General features: G+C 43.4%; 1 protein-coding gene across 4 annotated transcripts in view; it reads left to right on the top strand.

Moving 5' to 3' along the window:
* LOC109528539 (nuclear receptor coactivator 3) overlaps positions 1-18561 on the top strand; it is a 53624-nt gene that overhangs the window by 3186 nt on the left and 31877 nt on the right. Inside the window, exon 1 of one of the 4 annotated variants that reach the window (XM_019891277.1) lies at positions 9045-9661. The exons of 2 other annotated variants lie outside the window; for them this stretch is intronic. The gene's annotated coding sequence lies outside the window, so the exon portion shown is untranslated. Of the gene's footprint in view, positions 1-9044; positions 9662-18200; positions 18280-18561 lie in introns of those variants that run through there. One more of the 4 variants, XM_019891275.1, reaches the window with a different exon arrangement.

Below are 18561 nucleotides of genomic sequence, written 5' to 3'. Positions count from 1 at the left end.
GGGGGATGGGGACAGAGGCTAGCGGGGGATGTTAGTGAGTGGGTCAGGCGCTGGGGGCAGGGCTGAGGAGCCTGGACCTCACCCATCACCAGCCTGGGAAGCTTGTGAGGATGAGGAGGACGTGGCTATCCAATGGAGGAGGGGCACAGGTGGAGCCTCTTGCTGGAATTCTACCTGGAATTCTTCCATTCTTTTGTTTTCTTTTGTTTTCTCCTGGTCGATTGTGCACCATTCTCTGCTGCGGAATCGCTTTCTGACTCGACACGCTTTACTCCATTCTCGCTCGTCTTTCCGGGGTATTTTGACCGCTATCCCCTGTGCCACCAAGCCACAATGTGTCAACTGAACTGTTGTCCTGTTGTTATTGAGGCCCCTTCTCCATGTGTCAGGATGTGTTAAACAGGAATTAATCTTCACTGGTTCACATTGATTCGGCTCTGTGGAGGAGGGGTCTTTTTTCCTGAGCCACACTCATTTTTGTCCTAATGCTGTCTGGTTGGTGGTCGATGCCGCTCAGCCTCATTTCATGCCAGCACGCGTATTTTTAAAACAGAGTCATAACACAAGCAATTTTTCCATAAAATACCTTGTTGCCATTTTAACAAAACAAACCCAACACTTAAAAAGGACAACACAACAAGTGTTGTTGTCAAACTGCAGAAAAACAAATTTAAATTATTTATGTGTCGAAAACTAGAAGGATCATTTCCTCAGCCCCTCACGGTGAGCCAAAGGTGGCAGTAAAAACTCATTGACAAAATGGAGGCTGAAACCCTCTTGAAGGCAATTTGGGTTATTTTGTCAACATTGTTTATTAAATCATTGCTTGTGTGCAATTAAAACATATTGGATCATAGGAGATTGATAGACTAATTAATGGCCTAAAAGTGCATGTGTTCAAATGGGCTCTCCGTGGGTAGTCGAGTATGCTTTAGAATGAATAAATGTATACATTTTCATTACTCTGTTGACTAATGACAATTTTGTCAGCCATTCATTATCCAGCCACCATTCCTTGGGGTCACAGCGCCCCAGCCTCCCCAGCATCCCGACCCCCTATTTGAGACGAACTTGTATAAGGTCAAGTTTGTTTTTGTTTCTTTCTTTCTATCTATCTATCTATCTATCTATCTATCTATCTATCTATCTATCTATCTATCTATCTATCTATCTATCTATCTATCTATCTATCTATTTATTGCTGATGTCTCTTTTTAAAATCGTATTTGAACAGGAAATATCCAAATTCAGCTATTTTATTAATTTTGATGATAAATCATTTACATGGTTGGATTGGAAAATAAAATAAATGTAAACCACGGGCCAGATAACTGAAATGGAAAATAATTTGTCTGTCTGTCTCGCTTGTTTTTCTTTTTTCTTTCTTTCTTTCTCTTTTTTTCTTTCTATTCGTCTTTGTTTCTTTTTACTATTCACTTGCAAAGGTGGCGTCAGACAATATTTTGTTTTGTCTGAATAGACAGCAGCCGGCGTGTTTTTCGAGCACACTGGTGTTGTTGTATCAATATTGAATGGGTCAGGCATAGTCACTGCCAAGATACACCCCAACTTGGAAAATGTAAGAAAAAGAAAGTTTCCGTATGAATTATAAGATTTTGATCCCTGTAATATTTTCGGATTTTGCATTTGCGTGGGTAGTGGTACGTTCAAAACTTGAAAATCCCAAAGCTTCTCAAACTCGGAATTTGAGGACAGTAATTGATACATCACAATGACTGTCTGAATGATTTCAAGCGAATAGAGGCGTAAAGCTGCACTTTATTACTGTTGTCTCATTTTAAAAATCATAGATAGCTTGCGGTCAGGTAAATAATCTCATTCATGAAAATTTGCACAACTGACATGCAAGCCGATGAGGAAAGAGATGTGCGTGGGTACAAAGCAAGGGCAACAACTGACAGCACAGTCTTGGTTTCACTTTTCCTTTCTCTGGCTGGAATGATTCGGCACAGCCCTTCTCTCCCCTCCACTCATTTCATTTTTGCCTGTGAGAGGAATGTCAAGTGGCCATCTCGATGCCTTTCCTACGTGCGATTTTGTTAGTCGCCTGTGGCTCTGGATTCCTGTTGTTTAGTGCTTCTCATGGCTGCTCTGTCTTTCCACATGTAGACAAAGGACTTGATTTGATTTCTGAAGTGGCGTACTCAAGCTAAGTTGGTGTTATTGTTATTGGGGAAGGAGGCTTTCCTTTGTGTATGTGATCATGTTGTGGTGTGTTTGCATGTAAGCGAGATGACGAATGAGAGACTGGGAGAAGAGGAGGTAGAGGAGGAGGGGGTAAATGAGAGGGGAAGAGTGGCTGTAATAAAGCGGCGACACCCACAAAAATTCACGCCGCGCTGTAGCATCCAGCTGTTACTGGTTGCGCGAGGCTTGGTTGCCACAGCAACACAACCCTTCGTGCCTGCTCAAGGTCGTTCATCCAGCGCTGAACTGAGCATCATGCAGCACACACGCTGTCGGATGCTTGCTCGAAGAGAAGAGGCACGCCAAAATTACTCCAAAGTGACCAATGGAACGAAAGCGCTTCATTTACATGCTGTTTGTGAACATACACGCACCCTCCACCTCTCTCACACACACACACACACACACACACACACACACACACACACACACACACACACACACACACACACACACACACACACACACACCGTTATTTTTGCTAATAAAGCAACAAGCACTGAAGAACCCCTGCACGTGTGCTGTGTAGGCTCTGCTAAAATATTTAGCTGGTCAGTTGGAGAAAGACCCTGGTTTGGATTTGTTTTTCAATCTCCAACACACATTGATCTTTTTTTTATTCAAGCCAGCTCCATCAGTATTTTTTTTTTTGTCTTATAAATAAAAAACTATTTTAGAATTCATTTTCATTTAACACAGCATCTGGGGTTGCGCTCTCTCTCTCTCTCTCTCTCTCTCTCTCTCTCTCTCGCTCTCGCTCGCTCTCGCTTGCTCTCGCTTGCTCTCGCTTGCTCTCGCTCGCTCTCGCTCTCTTTTGCACCAGGTAAAGTGCCTTTAAGCTCCTCCGATGGCCAGCAGTGGACATGAGAAAGTATTAAACACACACGCACACACACACACACACACACACACACACACACACACACACACACACACACAGACACAATAAAAGATTCAGCCATGACTGTCACGCTCGTCACGTCCCTTCACACTCGCACTCGATCACTGAGTAGCAGGCAGCAGGCTATGCTCAGCTAAGTATGCTGGATAGGGTTTACCACGCACCAAGCGGTTACAAAAATTCAGTGGAAGACGCTTGTAACCCTGTAAAGTATGATGGGACGTACCGGGGCCAAGATGATGTTTGCTCGGTGTAACGTCAATTAAAAGAAGCAATTTACAGCTGAGTTAGCTTAACACTTTTGTCCTTTTTCAGTTCCCCCAAACCACAGATCTTTGTGGACATTTGTTGCCGGACAAGTGCGTCTGCAGCATCTGTGGGGAAACACCAAGTGTCCAAACATTGGCTTCGCTTGCCGCAAATATGGTTTTAAAATTAATTATAGTTTCGAGGCCGAAATGTCGACTAGTTTTTGTTAGCCAGCTTTTTTTCCCAGCCCAAGCTTAATTACATCATAAATTAATGGTATGGTCGTCATACATGTTAATCTACCTTTAGTGACGAAGTTGCATTTTCATTCAGAATTTCAACTGGTTGTTTGTTCATGCATCTATGTTGAAGAGTCACCTACTAAGGAGACTGTTGGATGATTGGATTGCAATTTTTTTCCCCATATATTGTACAATTTCCCCAGTGAACTGAGGTGCTGGTCAGAAAGGTCTTTTTAAAAAAACTTGGACTTCGAAAGCTCAATCCGTCCTGTTTGCATTTTCCTCAAACCGGACACGTGAAAAGGGCTGTAGTTTCATGTCTTTCCTTGCTTTCGGTTAATAGATGATTGTTAAATGGGTTCCTCACAGGGAGGTGTGGCTTGAAGAAAGGGTGCTCTTTGTTTTTACTTATTTTCCATTGTAAAAAAAAATCCAGACTTAGTTTTATGCCTTTTAACTGTTCTACACACACACACACACACACACACACACACACACACACACACACACACACACTATTTACAGGGCAGCAGTCGACGTAAATGTTACCAGATGCAGCCCAGTGAGGCAGCAGCTTCAACTTTGCCTGAACCCGTCTATTACGTGACCACCGCCTCAACTCGGTTTACCCTCGTCCCGCCTTCCCCTTCCCACAACTACGCCACTATTGCTCTGCTGCTGCTGCCACACACACACATACACACACACACACACACACACACACACACACACACACACACACACAATCATCTCCTTCCAGCAACTTCAGTGTCATCACTCATTTCAGCATATCCTGATAGCCCTTCCAAGGTCCGCTACACCCACCTCATCACCAATATTTGGAGCAGCATACCGGGCAAAGTGAATAGCATTCGATTGACTACCTCTTCGCGTCCCCTTCCCAGGTGGCATTGTGCTGTGATTTCTCAAAGGCTTGTTCATTCCTCATCAACCACACCATGGTAAAGAGAGAAATATAGCATAAAGGCGATCTGGCAGGAATGGTTGACTTTTGAAATATCCTGCATAAAAGTACAGGAGACCCCTGCATACTCGCGGTTCGGCACCTGCGGTTTTGAATGGTTTTTTTTTTCCATTTAAAAAATATTTCAACACCCCCCCATTTCTCCCCATTTTTCATTGAAAACATTGATTGAATATTTATCAGCGTTTGGGTTAAAACAAAATAAAGTGATCATTTTCCTCCAATGCATTTCAATGGGCGTCATTTATACGCAGATTTTCGCTATTGGCGGGCCAGCGTGATCCCTATCCCGACTGTGAGTACAAAGTATTTATGTTTAGAATTATCAGCTACCTTTTCTGTGTCAGATTGTGATCTGGGATGTACTGTAGTTAACTGCAAAGAGGTGGAAAAGAATGTCATGACAATGAGGCGAAAAATGAGTATTATTGTAGCAGCTGTAGCTGCATGGTGGCAGACTTGCCAGCAAACGCAATGCCTTGCAGACACTCTTTAAGTTGTGCTCTTGGCAGGGTGCAACTTCTCAGTGACATCCATGTAGCTAAGATTTTCATATGATGTGCAGATCAGACTGGATTAGGCTTCAACTGAGGTGCTGAATGACACAATGTTGGATGAGGACACAGCAGAGTTCAAGCCTTTTCCTTTAGTATGCTCGTCTCTTATGCTGGCAAATGGAAAAGTAGCATAGAGAGCTAATTTTTTTGGAACTACTTTCGTTTGCCAACTCTCGACATCACATCCTTTTTCCTTTCTCTCTTTCTCACGTGTTCATCCTGTGGGATCTGAGACCTAATAAACGACAGTGACAGTCTCTTTGAAGGGAGTGGGGGGAGACTAGTAATATTGATTTCACCCAATATGAGAAAAAGATGCAGTGGGTCTGTTCTCGAGGATTTTTTTCCCCCTAAAGATACTGTTTGGGTTTCTCTTGGTTAGGGGTAGGAAACTCCGGTTCCTCGAGAGCCATATCCTGCCTGTTGTAGATCCCTCCCTACACCAACGCTACTGGTTCTCAAATCATCAGAAAGCTCTGTCGAAGCTTGAAACGATCATGATCAATTGAATCAGATGTTTTGGAGTAGGTAGAGCTATAAAACAGGCAGGATATGGCCCTGGAGGAACTGGAGTTCCCTACCTCTGGTGTAGGTGGTGAATCTAATTTGGGCATCCTGCTGTCTGTCTGTCTGTCCCATGTAATTGGAAAACAATTGCGAATTACTGTCAATAAGTGCATTTGGTTTGTTTCTAGGGGGAGACGGTTTAAAATGTCCATCTTACACTGTGTTAAAAATATGCAGTTCCATTTTAAATTTGATAACCATGACAATTTTAGGGTTCCGTGGAACTTTTGTTGTGTTTCACCTGGCTGTTTCGATGACTGATGCCAATAGCCAGATTGACAGGAGACTTGTATTCCGACTAGCAGCGATGGACTGTTCCGTCCCAGTGACGGAACAGTCCATCCTGGACGGATGCCCATTTTGCTGTCGGAAGATGGAGGATGAGAAGCTTTTTTTAAAAAGGATTGACTAACCAAAGATGTAAGTGGGTTTCCATCCTTCCCTTTAGTCCTAACCGGCCAGGTTATGTACCTACGGACAGCCATTTCACTGACAACTGACAGAAACACTCCCAGCCCGTCTTACATGTGTAATCCGCCATTACACCAATCACATCGAATGTGACGCGTTACTTGTCTCGTGTCTTCACCGAGTTTGTATGTGGGAGTGACTTCACTTTGCTTCAAGCAGACAAGAGGAGAGCGCTCATCCTCCGTCCAAAAAAGTTTACACTTCGCCATTCAGTCTGATGACCAACGCTGTTTGTGTTGGCAGCTAAATGCTATCTACAGTGACAATCAAACCGTTGTAAACACAGGTGGTTAAGAAAGCTTTCGGTGTTGTATGTCTCTCGGGGCCCGCCCACCAAAGGTGCCTATTCCCTCCCATTTGAGGCACGGATTTCTAAAAGTAAAGTTTTTATTGTTGTTATTTGATCATCATAGGTATTTTTGTGCTGTGAAATACTAATGTTGAGTTGCTTACCATTGAGACATTAAAAATAGAAAGAAAGAGTGATGTCACTTTTGTTTGATTGATGGCCAGTCTTATCTGCAACAGCTAATCACGATGTTACTGAAAATAAGTTTCGGTACTGATAACTATGTCAATGTTTGCTTGCGAGAGTCCTGCACATTTCTTAAGTGTGGCATTGTGTAATGAATGTGTCAAGACAGATGGCGGCGCGGGCACCCGCAGCGGCTCCTCTTGTTGTATGTTGTCTGTTTAAGAGGGAGGAAATTTCATCTGTGCTGTATGTGACACATACCGCACATTTGACAATAAAGTTGTACTTGACTTGACTTGACATGTCATGTGTTTTGGACTCGGACGGAAGCGCTTTAAAAGGACGAGGACAGACGGGGTGGAGGATGATTATTACATTTTAATAAAGAGGGAGGGACGATGACGGAAGGGTACCCAGGTCGCGGACGGAGGACGGCCTGGCAAAATATGTGAAAGTGCCCATATCTGCCGATGAGAATGAAACCGAATGACCAAAAATGAAAATGCTCCATGTAAACACTTCAATCGAAGTGGAAAGGCCAATTCCGAATGGAATTTCACAGGGGTGGAATATTCTATTTCCCCCCCAAAAAAACAGAACGTCATGTAAACAGTTCGGATTGCATTTGGTGTGCAGGAAAAGTGTCGGAATATTGCAAAGTGACGACATCGTTTCGTCGACATGCCGATCAAGAGGAATGTAAACACCACACGTTTCACGATAACTGAAGCGAAATCGCCAAGATACTGTTAAAAAAATTGTGTGCGACTCAGAGAGCAAAAGGATTCGTTCAGATAAAGGCATGTAAAGGAAAGTTTCTGTCAGGCTCCGCACTGTAAATAAAGCAGCGGTTAAAATGCTGCTGATTTAGTACTGGCAGTATGTCTGTTATCATCAGAGAGAGTTTTTCTTTGTTGATTATCCAACCTAATGTAATAGTTAATGATAAAAAAAATGCTCATCCTAAATCACATATTTAGAAGAATGAAGCCCCCCCAAAATATGGCGAATAATTTCATGCATTGTCATCTTAGGTGCTTCTGCACAATTTCACCTGAGAATGAGGAAAATGAAAGCTGGGATTTTAAATGAGGACTCTGCCAATAAAGGTTATCGCAGTCACTTCCTCCCTAACCCACCAAGGCTTGAAATACCCGAGTTTCTCCACCGAGCAACAAGGAGAATATAAAGGGGAAGAAGTCAGGATGGTTGTAGAAGGTGTGAATGGAGGGCAGCGTAAGTAAACACAATCGGGAGGAGAGACAGAGAAGAGAAGACTGAGCAGTGGGGGCAGGGGAAAAAAGAAAACAAGTCATCAATAATTTACTTGCAGGTGGACCTTTAGCTCCGGCCTCTGGTGTTCGGTAGAGAATAGTGTTGTGCGAAGTATTGTCCTGTTAGGACACTGTCACATGATTTTACTGGTTGAGTGACAATATTGGCCAAAGCAGACCCATCAATAACTGGAAAAAAAATTATATAAAAATGATCTATCTATCTATCTATATATCGATATAGATAAGTTAAGATAACCTTTATTTGTCCCACACTGGGGAAATTTGCAGTCTACAGCAGCAAAATTGGGGGGAAGAAAAACAAAGTGTTTCATTGCACAAAATAAATGTTTCAGAAAGAACTGTACACAGTTCAATAAAAAGTGCAATCTAAAATATAGCATTAGCAATACAGTATATTTGTAGAATAAATACAATAAATTAGCAATAGAATAGAAAACACAGCATAAGGTGGCTGTGCTAGTGTGTGTGTGTGTGTGTGTGTGTGTGTGTGTGTGTGTGTGTGTGTGTGTGTGTGTGTGTGTGTGTGTGTGTGTGTGTGTTTTCAGGTGCTATTCGTTTGTCCCCATGGACCTTCTGTCTGGATCCAGAGTCATTTCAAGGCTTTCTCGGCTGTTTCGCTGATGTCTTCGATGGCTCTGGCTGGTCCTTACTTCTCATGCACTGCCCAGCACGCTGAGGGCTCTGCACTGACTGAGCCCCAACTTCTTCACAACCTACTACGATAGGCATACACTTCACCTTCCAGCCATGCTCTCAAAAGCTGATCACCAGGTGTTCATATTTGGTCCTCTTTCTTTCATGTGCCTCCCCCAAGCAGTTTTCCCGTGGTACCTTCAGCTCCATGATGAGGATGTTCTTTGTAGTTTTGGAGACCACAATTATATCTGGCCTCAAGGTGGTACTGGTGATATGTCGTTGGAATTTCAACCAATTCTCCAGGTCCACAAGGAGCTGCCAGTCCCGGCCTGCAGACACGCTCCCTGCTGCTGCATTCTCGTGCCCGAGGCCTTGGCTGCACTCCTGCCATCACAAAAGGAATTGGTGGCGTTTTGCACTCGGGTGCAGCTGCTAATACCCTTGATATGGCCTCTGCAATTGGTTTAACACCTGATTTTGGCACCAGGTGTTCTGGGCAGGGAGCTCAAGATGTGATCGAATGTTCCCTTTTGTGAGCACAGCCGGCAGTTCCGGGTCGGATTTTAAGAGAACTCATGCCTTTTATCATAACCACGTCTGATGATTACAATAAACCAATCGGTGACAAAATCTGTAAAGACTTCAACGAGTTGTGATTAATTCATTGGAGCCAAACATAATTACTTTTAGAGGTTATTCGCCTCAGTGGTGGCACCCATACTGAAGGGGGAGTAGGAGAGCACACGGGTTCACAGTGGTACCATTCTTCTTCTTCTTTTTCACAGCCGCCTAGCTTTTCTTTGATATGAAAAATTAAAGCCAGATCGCATCTGACTGTATAGTTCACTAACGGTAGGGGAGGTGACAAAGTTACACCAGCTTGTGTGCACTGTGCCATCTACAACGGTTTCTTTGGAAAGATCACCCTCAGCATTAAAAAGACTCAAAACATTCATTCGGAATTGAACTTGAGGGCAGACTTGATTTACTAGGATTAATCTCGATTTAGACTTCAGAGAGACTTTTAAGGCTCAAAGAAGAAAAGTGAGGACAGGAAAGTACAGAGATAAAGGTAAGAGAACGAGATGTTTTAGATTTGACCGAAAATGAGATCATACTATGAAACAAATAATCCAACATTCAAATCAAAAAGTAGATTTTGAATGGAAATGTGTTTTTTTTTGGGGGGGAGGTGTGAGAATTGATTAAAAAAAAAAAAAGACCCAGCAGTGACTGTCAGGTTCACCTGGTCCTTATTTATTTTTCTTTCACGTTTCCCACAATAATCAGGTTACATCACTCTCAAACACGATCACTGCTTTGCCATGCAGATGCGCTTTGGAGCAAGCTATGCCAAGCTAAGTTCGCCAGAGAAGCAGTAGCTCGCGTAATGTGCATTCTAACTAACACACTGGTAAGATTACATTACCTAATGAGTGAAAAAGACATAATATATTGTAGTGTGTGTGTGTGTGTGTGTGTGTGTGTGTGTGTGTGTGTGTGTGTGTGTGTAAAGAAATCCTCGTCTCACCCCTCGGGTGGTGCCAGTCCCCCATTCAGCTTGAGGGTTCTGCGCACTATCCTTGCTGTTCCCAGCACTGCGCTTTTCTGGACTGAGATGTCCGATGTTGTTTCCGGGATCTGTTGCAACCACTCATCTAGTTTGGGGGTCACTGCCCCGAGTGCTCCGATCACCACAGGCACGACTGTCACCTTTACCTTCCAGGCTCTCTCCAGCTCCTCTCTGAGCCCTTGGTATTTCTCAAGTTTGTCGTGTTCTTTCTTTCTGATGTTTCCATCACTTGGGACCGCTACATCCACTACAACGGCTTTCTTCTGCCCTTTATCTATGATCACGACATCCGGTTGGCTCGCCATTACCATCTTGTCAGTCTGTATCTGGAAGTCCCACAGGATTTTCGCTCGGTATACACACACACACACACACACACACACATATACATACATACATACATATATTTTTTATTTTATTTATTTATTTATTTTTGGGGGGGTGGGGTAATTTGTAAAACATAAAAAACCCTAGTTGGTTATGCTCCGCTAATTATGAGTGGCCGATCCCAACCCAAAATGCCTGGGCTGTTTTTTGTCCCGGTGACATTCATTCATCCTCCCCGAATTCCACCTCGTTCCCTGAGCCGCAAGGACTGCTGCCTGAGCGTGTCATCATCATTACCTAAAATTCATGCATGAAAATGGAAAATGTTTGCACGTAGCTCAGCTTCACGCAATACAAAATGAACGTTGCTTGCAGAGTGACTGTGTCAAATGCAGAATATAGTTTATGTCGATGCCTCGATATCGTCCCCAATGAACAATTAGCAGCAACAGTAGCAGTTGCTCTGTAGTTGAAGGTCAAACATGCCACACCCCTGGAATTTTTGGGGGGGATGCCGAATCAAAAAAGGAACCAGCATTCGAACTTTTGTACACGGCATTGGAACCGGTTCTAAGTTCGAACCAGTTTTCTGTTCCCACCCTCCTACCTGATGCAGCAGTAGCTCCTTTGTATATCTCAGAGACTTTGCACCATAGCATCCAGTCCATCCAGAAATGCTCTTGAGTGACAATTCTACAGATCTCGCCTTTTAGCTGAAACAGACACATGACAAAACCAGTAGAGAATGGGGCATGAAGTGAGGGACATTAAGAACAGCGTAAAGCTCCACGGTTGAGTTGAGTTTAATGTTAGTAAGCCCCCGAGAGCGTACACAAATCTCAATATAACTTTTGTATGCCCTTTTAAATTAGTTTTCAGCGCAGCTTGAGTTTGAAATGTTTTCATAAATGCAGATAATACCTTGGAAGACCTCCGTTCTTTATGAGAGTGTATTTTGTTTTGTCTTTGGAGACAGTATTGACTTGTGCTGGACATGCATGCCGCGGTCCTTGAGTTTGACAACTGTCTGATAGACAATTAACATTTGTGATGCAGGGTTGTGGGCTGAAATATGTGCCACCAGAAACTGAATCGTGTTTAAAAAATAATCAATAGAACTGGGATGAGCCCCTACTGTCTGTCTATGTGCTGTGCACTGTTGCTACCCCAAAGTGTCAGTAATGCCTGAAGCATTGAGTTCAGTTGTTTGGAGAAGAAAAAAAAATAGATTAAGATATTAGGAGATCACTTTTTTTTTCCCCGGAGAGCTTGTGTCGTGTGCTCAAAACTAAGACGCTGATTGGACCAAGAGGAGATCTGAACTCTGCAATCGATTGCTCAACCTCAAGTACGCGGATGTTTGTCACACAAACCGAATTTGCACATTGAAAATTGACCCTTTTTATTTTTACTTGTAAAACTGAATGTGAAAAGACAGAGACCTGAATCTGTGTAGAAAATATTTGAATTTTCATTTGTAAAATTGAATGTAAAAAAAAATTACAAGGAATTGAATTTCCTGTGAGGAATCCAAATTCAAACAGGAAAATTCACATTCAGTTTTTCAATGTCAACATTGGAATGAAACAATACCAATTCAAGCAATTGAGATTCGGTTTGTCAATACACTTGAAATATAAATAATGATTCAGGCACATATTTCACCCCATACAAGGTCCGCATGGCAATGACAGACACACTGAAATCATTGAAAGCTGATGTGCGACCAACGTGATTTTTAAAGCTACTCAGTTCTGTTTTGACTGGGGTGGGATGTGACTGCTCACCTTTTTAACTTTTGCGGTGAAACACTTCATCCACACAGAGCAGACCAATACAGCCCGTGGATGGTGGAGAGAAGGCAGCTTGTTGCTGTGAGATTGTGGTCCCAGAACAAACAATGTGCACTGTTTGTTTTTGCTGCAGAGAGTTTCTGTTTACCCACCAAACAATCAGGATAAGGTCCTGGGGAAGGGTTAAGGACAAGTTTTAGGGAAGATTCGGATTCACTCAGCTTCTGGCACACAGAGTTTGATCGGATAAGTTTGCAGTTTTAGAGTCCCAAAGGGAATTCAAGTAGCAGAAGAAGGCACTTGAGATTGTTGCATTTCAAGTGTTCCAAGTGCCAGGTTTATGTGTGCAACCTTAAAAACCTTGGTGTGACAATAAGGCCCCTTGCCCTTGGAAATGAAAGCGTTTACAGTAAAAAAATAAAAAAACAAAAACACTGTCATAAGACAGTGTTTTTGTTTTTTTAGTTGTTTTGTTTTTGCTGGCGCATGCACAAACAGTATCCCGTGGCTTTATGGGGAAAACAATGCAACATTTGTAGCATTTAGTCAACGAGAATTTTGAAACTCGCGAGTACCTTCAAGCGTATTTGCCAATGCAAATTGTTTTACCCCACATTGGCAGTTTGATTAAACTTACTATGATTAAACTTAATAAATTTGACATCAGGAATTTGTCCCAATTATTATAACTTGAATTTATCAGGAACTATTCATGTCTGTACAATTGAGCCACTCATTGAATCATCGACGATACTTTTCTTCTCGCTCTTCAGAACGTTTTCTTGAATGTAAGCTTGCAAAACCGCAACCTCAGATTTTTTTAGAATATTGAACTCTATGAAACAAAACAAAATGAAATAGAAACAAAATACATGGTTCCTCGTTGCATTTTAGGTTCATAATAAAAGTATTAGTCTGCACAATTTAGCACAAAACAGGAGGAACTTCATTTGTTGGGCAACCAGTGTTGATTTTGTGTTTGACTAGTTAAGATTACGGACTTATCGTCACTTGATGTGTGTAACTTCTGTTTCTGGAACACCACTGGAGGGATGATTGCTATTTAATCAGTTAATTGATAAATGAGGAGATTGATGCTGGTGGTGGATAATGCAAGACTGCAAGTTCAACAAATTTGATTCTTTTCAACACTGTATAAAATCATTATTGTTGAGATCAGCAATGACCCGAAAGCCTCTAAGCATGAAGATAAAATACTTGAAGTGCATTTTCTGTGACCACCTTGTGCTATTTTAACCATGAGACATGCATGTTGGAATGTGTAAATTGATACGTTTGATAATCTAAGAAGAAAAAGGAGCTCTTCCGAGCTAATCTCAACCCATGTTGAACATTGATCACACGTCCCAGTTCTTTCTCTGTCTCTCCCTCTCACTTTTCACTCTCTGTAAGGTTGGCAGCCAGTTGTACATTTGATGGCAGAATTGAACAACAGGGAGCAGCGTGTCTGTGTGTGCCTGTTGATTAATCAAACACACGCACAAAGATTTTGTGGAGAGGCTATTGAAAATTCAAACACACGCGCGTGCGCACACACACACACACACACACACACACACACACACACACACAGACACACACACACACACCGATTTTCTTTAAAGGTTTAAAGCATTTCCACTCAAGTCCGTGTTGACTCTCTTGCAGAGCTGCCCCCCTCCCCTCCTTGGTGCCACAATCAAACTGTAGCCTTTCCCCCTCCGGAGACACACAAGCCCCACTTACATGCCTACACGCACACATGCATACTCATGCACCCGCTGCTGAGCATGCTGGTACAAAGCGGGGTGTGCCTCCGTTGTTGCTCGGTGAGAGTGGACTTGTGTTCGGAAAAAGTGCGACGAATTATTCCAATTACAGAGTTTAATCGGAGAACAAAATGATAATTGAGTTGGAGGCTAAACATTGTGTGTCGATCTTCTGTGTGTGGGTCAAAGTTCTGTTCGTAGCCGTAGCTCCACTCTGATTGGCTGCGAAAAGGTGAAATTAAAACCATCGTAAACTTTTGACCTCACCAAGTGCAAGCTGAGGAACGCCCACCAATGTAGCTCCCTCCCCTTCCTCCCACCCTCCCTCCCTGCCTCCCATTGATTACCTCCTCCTCCTTTACTCCACCATTCCAGTTATTCCACCATTTGCTCTGCTTTTTGCTTCCTTGTAGTGCAAAGCATTTCTCTTTTGACCCCCCCCACCCCCACTCCCATGCTCCAGCTGTATTTCGCTGTTTCTTTATCCCCAATGAATTTGTGCCTTGCTGCATATCGTCTGCTGAGCAGGAGGGAGGGAGCAGGGAAAGGCTGAGGGGGAGGGTATCGAGGAGGAGGAGACGGGCAGAGAGGGGGATGGGAGTGGAGACTGAGGGAGCAAAGCAGCAGAGGAAGAGATGGGGAGAGAAGGCCAGGAATGTTCTTGAACTTGTGCCATACTCTCTCTCTCTCTCTCTCTCTCTCTCTCTCTCTCTCTCTCTCTCTCTCTCTCTCTCTCTCCACAGTAAAGAAAATCCAAAGAGGAGCGAATGTATAAATAGACCCTGCAACCACCTCTCTGACTGCTGAGCAGTGGAGCGGGAAGAGCCCATTCTTTCTGCTGATCGTTTCTCTCATTACACATCAAACACCCTGGGTGGGGGTCTCGTTTGTGTATGAGATTGCTTGAGCAAGTACATGCTCACACTGTATGTGCACAATGTCTGTCAAGAGTTAATGGTCTTTTGAGGAATTATCTATTTTTGACAAGCTAGTTGTCACTATTGGCATGGCACCCATCCGTATTTCAGATTATAATGCGATGGAGCTAATCTTTTTTTTTTTTTTTTTTGACTGGGATTAAGCGCCACGATGAGCGAAGGTACGGCCGAGCTAGGAAAGGTGTGTGCTGAGGCGACGAGAGGTAGTCGGCTGGGATGAAGAGGAAGCAGCAGGAGGTAGTGCAGGAGGCAATGGGTTAAGAGATGAGGTAGTGGATGTCAGTGAGTTAAGCAGACTGAGCTGGTGAGAGGGGGGAAGGGGTGGAGGGGGTGGACGTTACAGTGGAAGCTGAGACACCTGCTTGAGCTCATGAGAGCTGAGCAGTGCTGCTCCACTGCCTCCTGCCACACATCCGAGGCACCATATGGCCTCTTAATGTATGGAGTGCTCCGCAGGTTTGGTGGGACTGTATCTTTGCTCACTAGCTTGCTCTTCCTCTCACTCCTCTGTACTCTGCCAGCTAATTACTTCAGCCAGGAAAGAGCCTATCTGATACACACGTGCACTCACTCCCATTAGGTGGGCGACTGCACCCACACCTTCTTCTAAATAAGAGGAACATGCGACAAACACGTGAGTCATCACACATCACGAGATAAAGTTGACGGGTTAGCACGATTGCCTCACAGTGCAGAGGTCATGGGTTCGATTCCGCGCCCCAGCCTTCCTGTGTGAAGTTTACATGTTCTCCCCCTGCCTGTGTGGGTTTTCTCTGGGTCCTCCGGTTTCCTCCCACATTCTAAAAACATGTATGATGGGTTTATTGATTACTTTAAATCGTCTCTAGGTCTGATTGTGAGTGTGAATGTTTGTTTTGTCTGTGTATGCCCTGCGATTGGCTGGCAACCAGTTTGGGGTATACTTCGCCAACTGGGATCGGCTCCAGACCCTCACGAGGATCCACAGATCAGACAATGGATGGATGGAAGGATGGATGGATGGAATTGATGATATACAATTTAATGTAGTCTGAGTTTGCAACCTGTGTGACAAGGTAGGCCCAGTGGCCCAGTGGTTAGCGCATTGATTGGATTGGATTTGGATTGGATACAAATTTATTGTCAGACGTGCTGTTGCAGCACAGATGAAATTTCTTCCCTCTCAACATAAAACAAGAGGAGCTTGGTAGAACTTTGGTCTAAACAAGTAACTTGTACTCACTATCACATTTCTTTTCTTGAATTATTTAATGGTTCTTGTTGCCAGAAGTATGCAATTTGAAAATACCTCGGTTTTGTGTCATGCCAGTTTTTTCCCCACAAATGTAAACAATTGAGTGAACTGGTGATTCCATATTTTTGGCCAGGTGTAGTATATTGATCAAGGAGTGGTGACTGACACATGGGTGTGTGCGTGTGTGTGTGTGTGTGTGTGGGGGGGGGGGGGCATTTGTTCTTGTTGCCATGCAGTTTCCCTGCCTGGTTGCCATGTGCTTTTTGTCTGTGGGAGTGATGGATTACAGGCAGGCAGGTAATGTGATTTTAGATCCGTGCGCAGCTGTGTCCATCACCCAATACTTGTATTTCACCCTCCTCCTCTCTTCTTAAACCACTCCCATCACACGCCAGTCTTTTTTTTTCTTCTCTAGACCGTTCACTTAATTGAAAGAAGACAAGGAGATTGGGTGTTTTATTTGGCGAATCTTCCCCTTGGCACAAAAGTGTGAAAATGTAATCGATGAACGAAGTAAATATGAAAGGAAATATGCTTTCTCACTCAAACCACACTGACAGGGTTTGGTGAACCAATGTCCTTTTCCCACTCGAATGCCTCACACATTTTCCACTTTCACTCACACACGCATGCTGTGGATGAAAAATAGTGTACCTTTCTCCTCATAACTTGACTTTTAATTTTTATTGTGTGTGTGTGTGCGTGTGCGTGTGTGTGTGTGTGTTGTGCAGTAGAAACTGATGTGGGCAAATCCATGCAACTCTGAGGCAGTTTTGTCGTTGGAGTTTTTTTTTTTTTTTGTGTTTATGATATTCTCCACCCCATAGTCGTGTAAAATTAATGCTGGCTTGCTGTTCAGCGCAGCCGCCGTTCTTATTTGCACTCATCATGCTGTAACAGCTGTGTTCAGGTACGCTTTGCAAATGAAAGTGACTGTGTTTCTTTCTGTACCGTATTATAAAATGGATTAGCAAGGGAAGTTGCATTTGTATTGGAATGCTTTAGTACACAGGTGTCAAAACTCTCCGGTCCTCGAGGGCCGGTGTCCTGCGTGTTTTTGATGTCTACCTCTTCCAACACACTTGATTTCAAAAACCCAAACTCTCATGCTCACTGCAGGAATGTATATGCTGACTTTCTTCAGTGCTAATCGTTTATGGCGTTGTGGAGGCAAAACACTCTCTCATACACTCTGTTCCTGCCTGTCAACTAAGTGCTTTAAAACATCGAATCAATTCCAGAAGCTCTCATAATTTGCGTGCAGTGCACTGTGGCATTGTGTGCTTACTTGAAGACCCCTGAGGGATATGGTGTGTTTGATGTGATGTTTGAACATTAACTGATGTGCTTTCTTGACCACTTCAGTTGGAAATTGTAATATTGTTCACTACTGGATGGCAGTCATCATGTCGTACCGCACCTGGCAATGAATCTCTTAATAGTCAAGCACGCGCTTACCTGGCCAAGTGTTTAAACCTACTATGTCATTGTAAGGTTTGCCTTGGCTTTGACTTGGCGTCTAACAGCACGAACTGGGAGTCTTACTGCACGGCACACAAGTTACAGGAACAGTGTCAGTCACTTGAACCCCACAGTTAAGACACGCATTCAGTGAACTCCAGGTAACAGAAACACACTTAGACCAGAATGATGACCATCCTTACTATGGAAAAAAATTGAAGCACTGGATGCTGCAGTGCAGGGCTCCAGATTGCCTCTAAATGCTGGCATTTTACCCCTAAAATTTGAGCAAGTGCAACTAAACTTTTCATCTACTCACGAATGTGTGACCAATAAGATTGCTGATTTATTCAATTACTTACTTTTAATCCTTGAACATTTTCTGGTGTTGACCGGCTTCTGCTCCACACTTCTGCCCATACATTAAGTGGAAATGTGAATATTTGCCTCTTGAGTCAGTTTGTGATTCATGCCACCTCTAAATTTTCTACTTGCGGCCCTATAACTTCAGGTTATAGGAGCTGCTGCACTCCCAAAAGTTGGAAGCCTGCCACAATGCATGTAGGGAGGTGAAGAGCTGCCAATTTCAACAAAGGTAGACAAATAGCGGATTTTTTTCCCCTTTTCTTTCAAAATGAACGCCGTTACAAGTGTTGCAAATGCGTGTGGTAATTTGGGCAAGCGGATGTTGTGGTGACGGCTGACGGACTCGCCAATCAGGGGAGACACACCCGTTTTGTTCAGCTACTTTACAATGCAGAGTGCACTATACAATACTGCACTTTAGCTTTCAGATGAATGAGTCTGCCTATTTATTTGGCGATATTGAATGACATGCAGGTGGAACGTAATATTAACATGTTGGAGTGAGATGATT

Source organism: Hippocampus comes, unplaced genomic scaffold (assembly GCF_001891065.2).
Source record: "Hippocampus comes isolate QL1 unplaced genomic scaffold, H_comes_QL1_v1.1 scaffold174, whole genome shotgun sequence".
NCBI classification, from domain to species: domain Eukaryota; kingdom Metazoa; phylum Chordata; class Actinopteri; order Syngnathiformes; family Syngnathidae; genus Hippocampus; species Hippocampus comes.
Note: the sequence above shows the minus strand (reverse complement) of the source record. Positions and strands in the feature narration are given on the sequence as shown.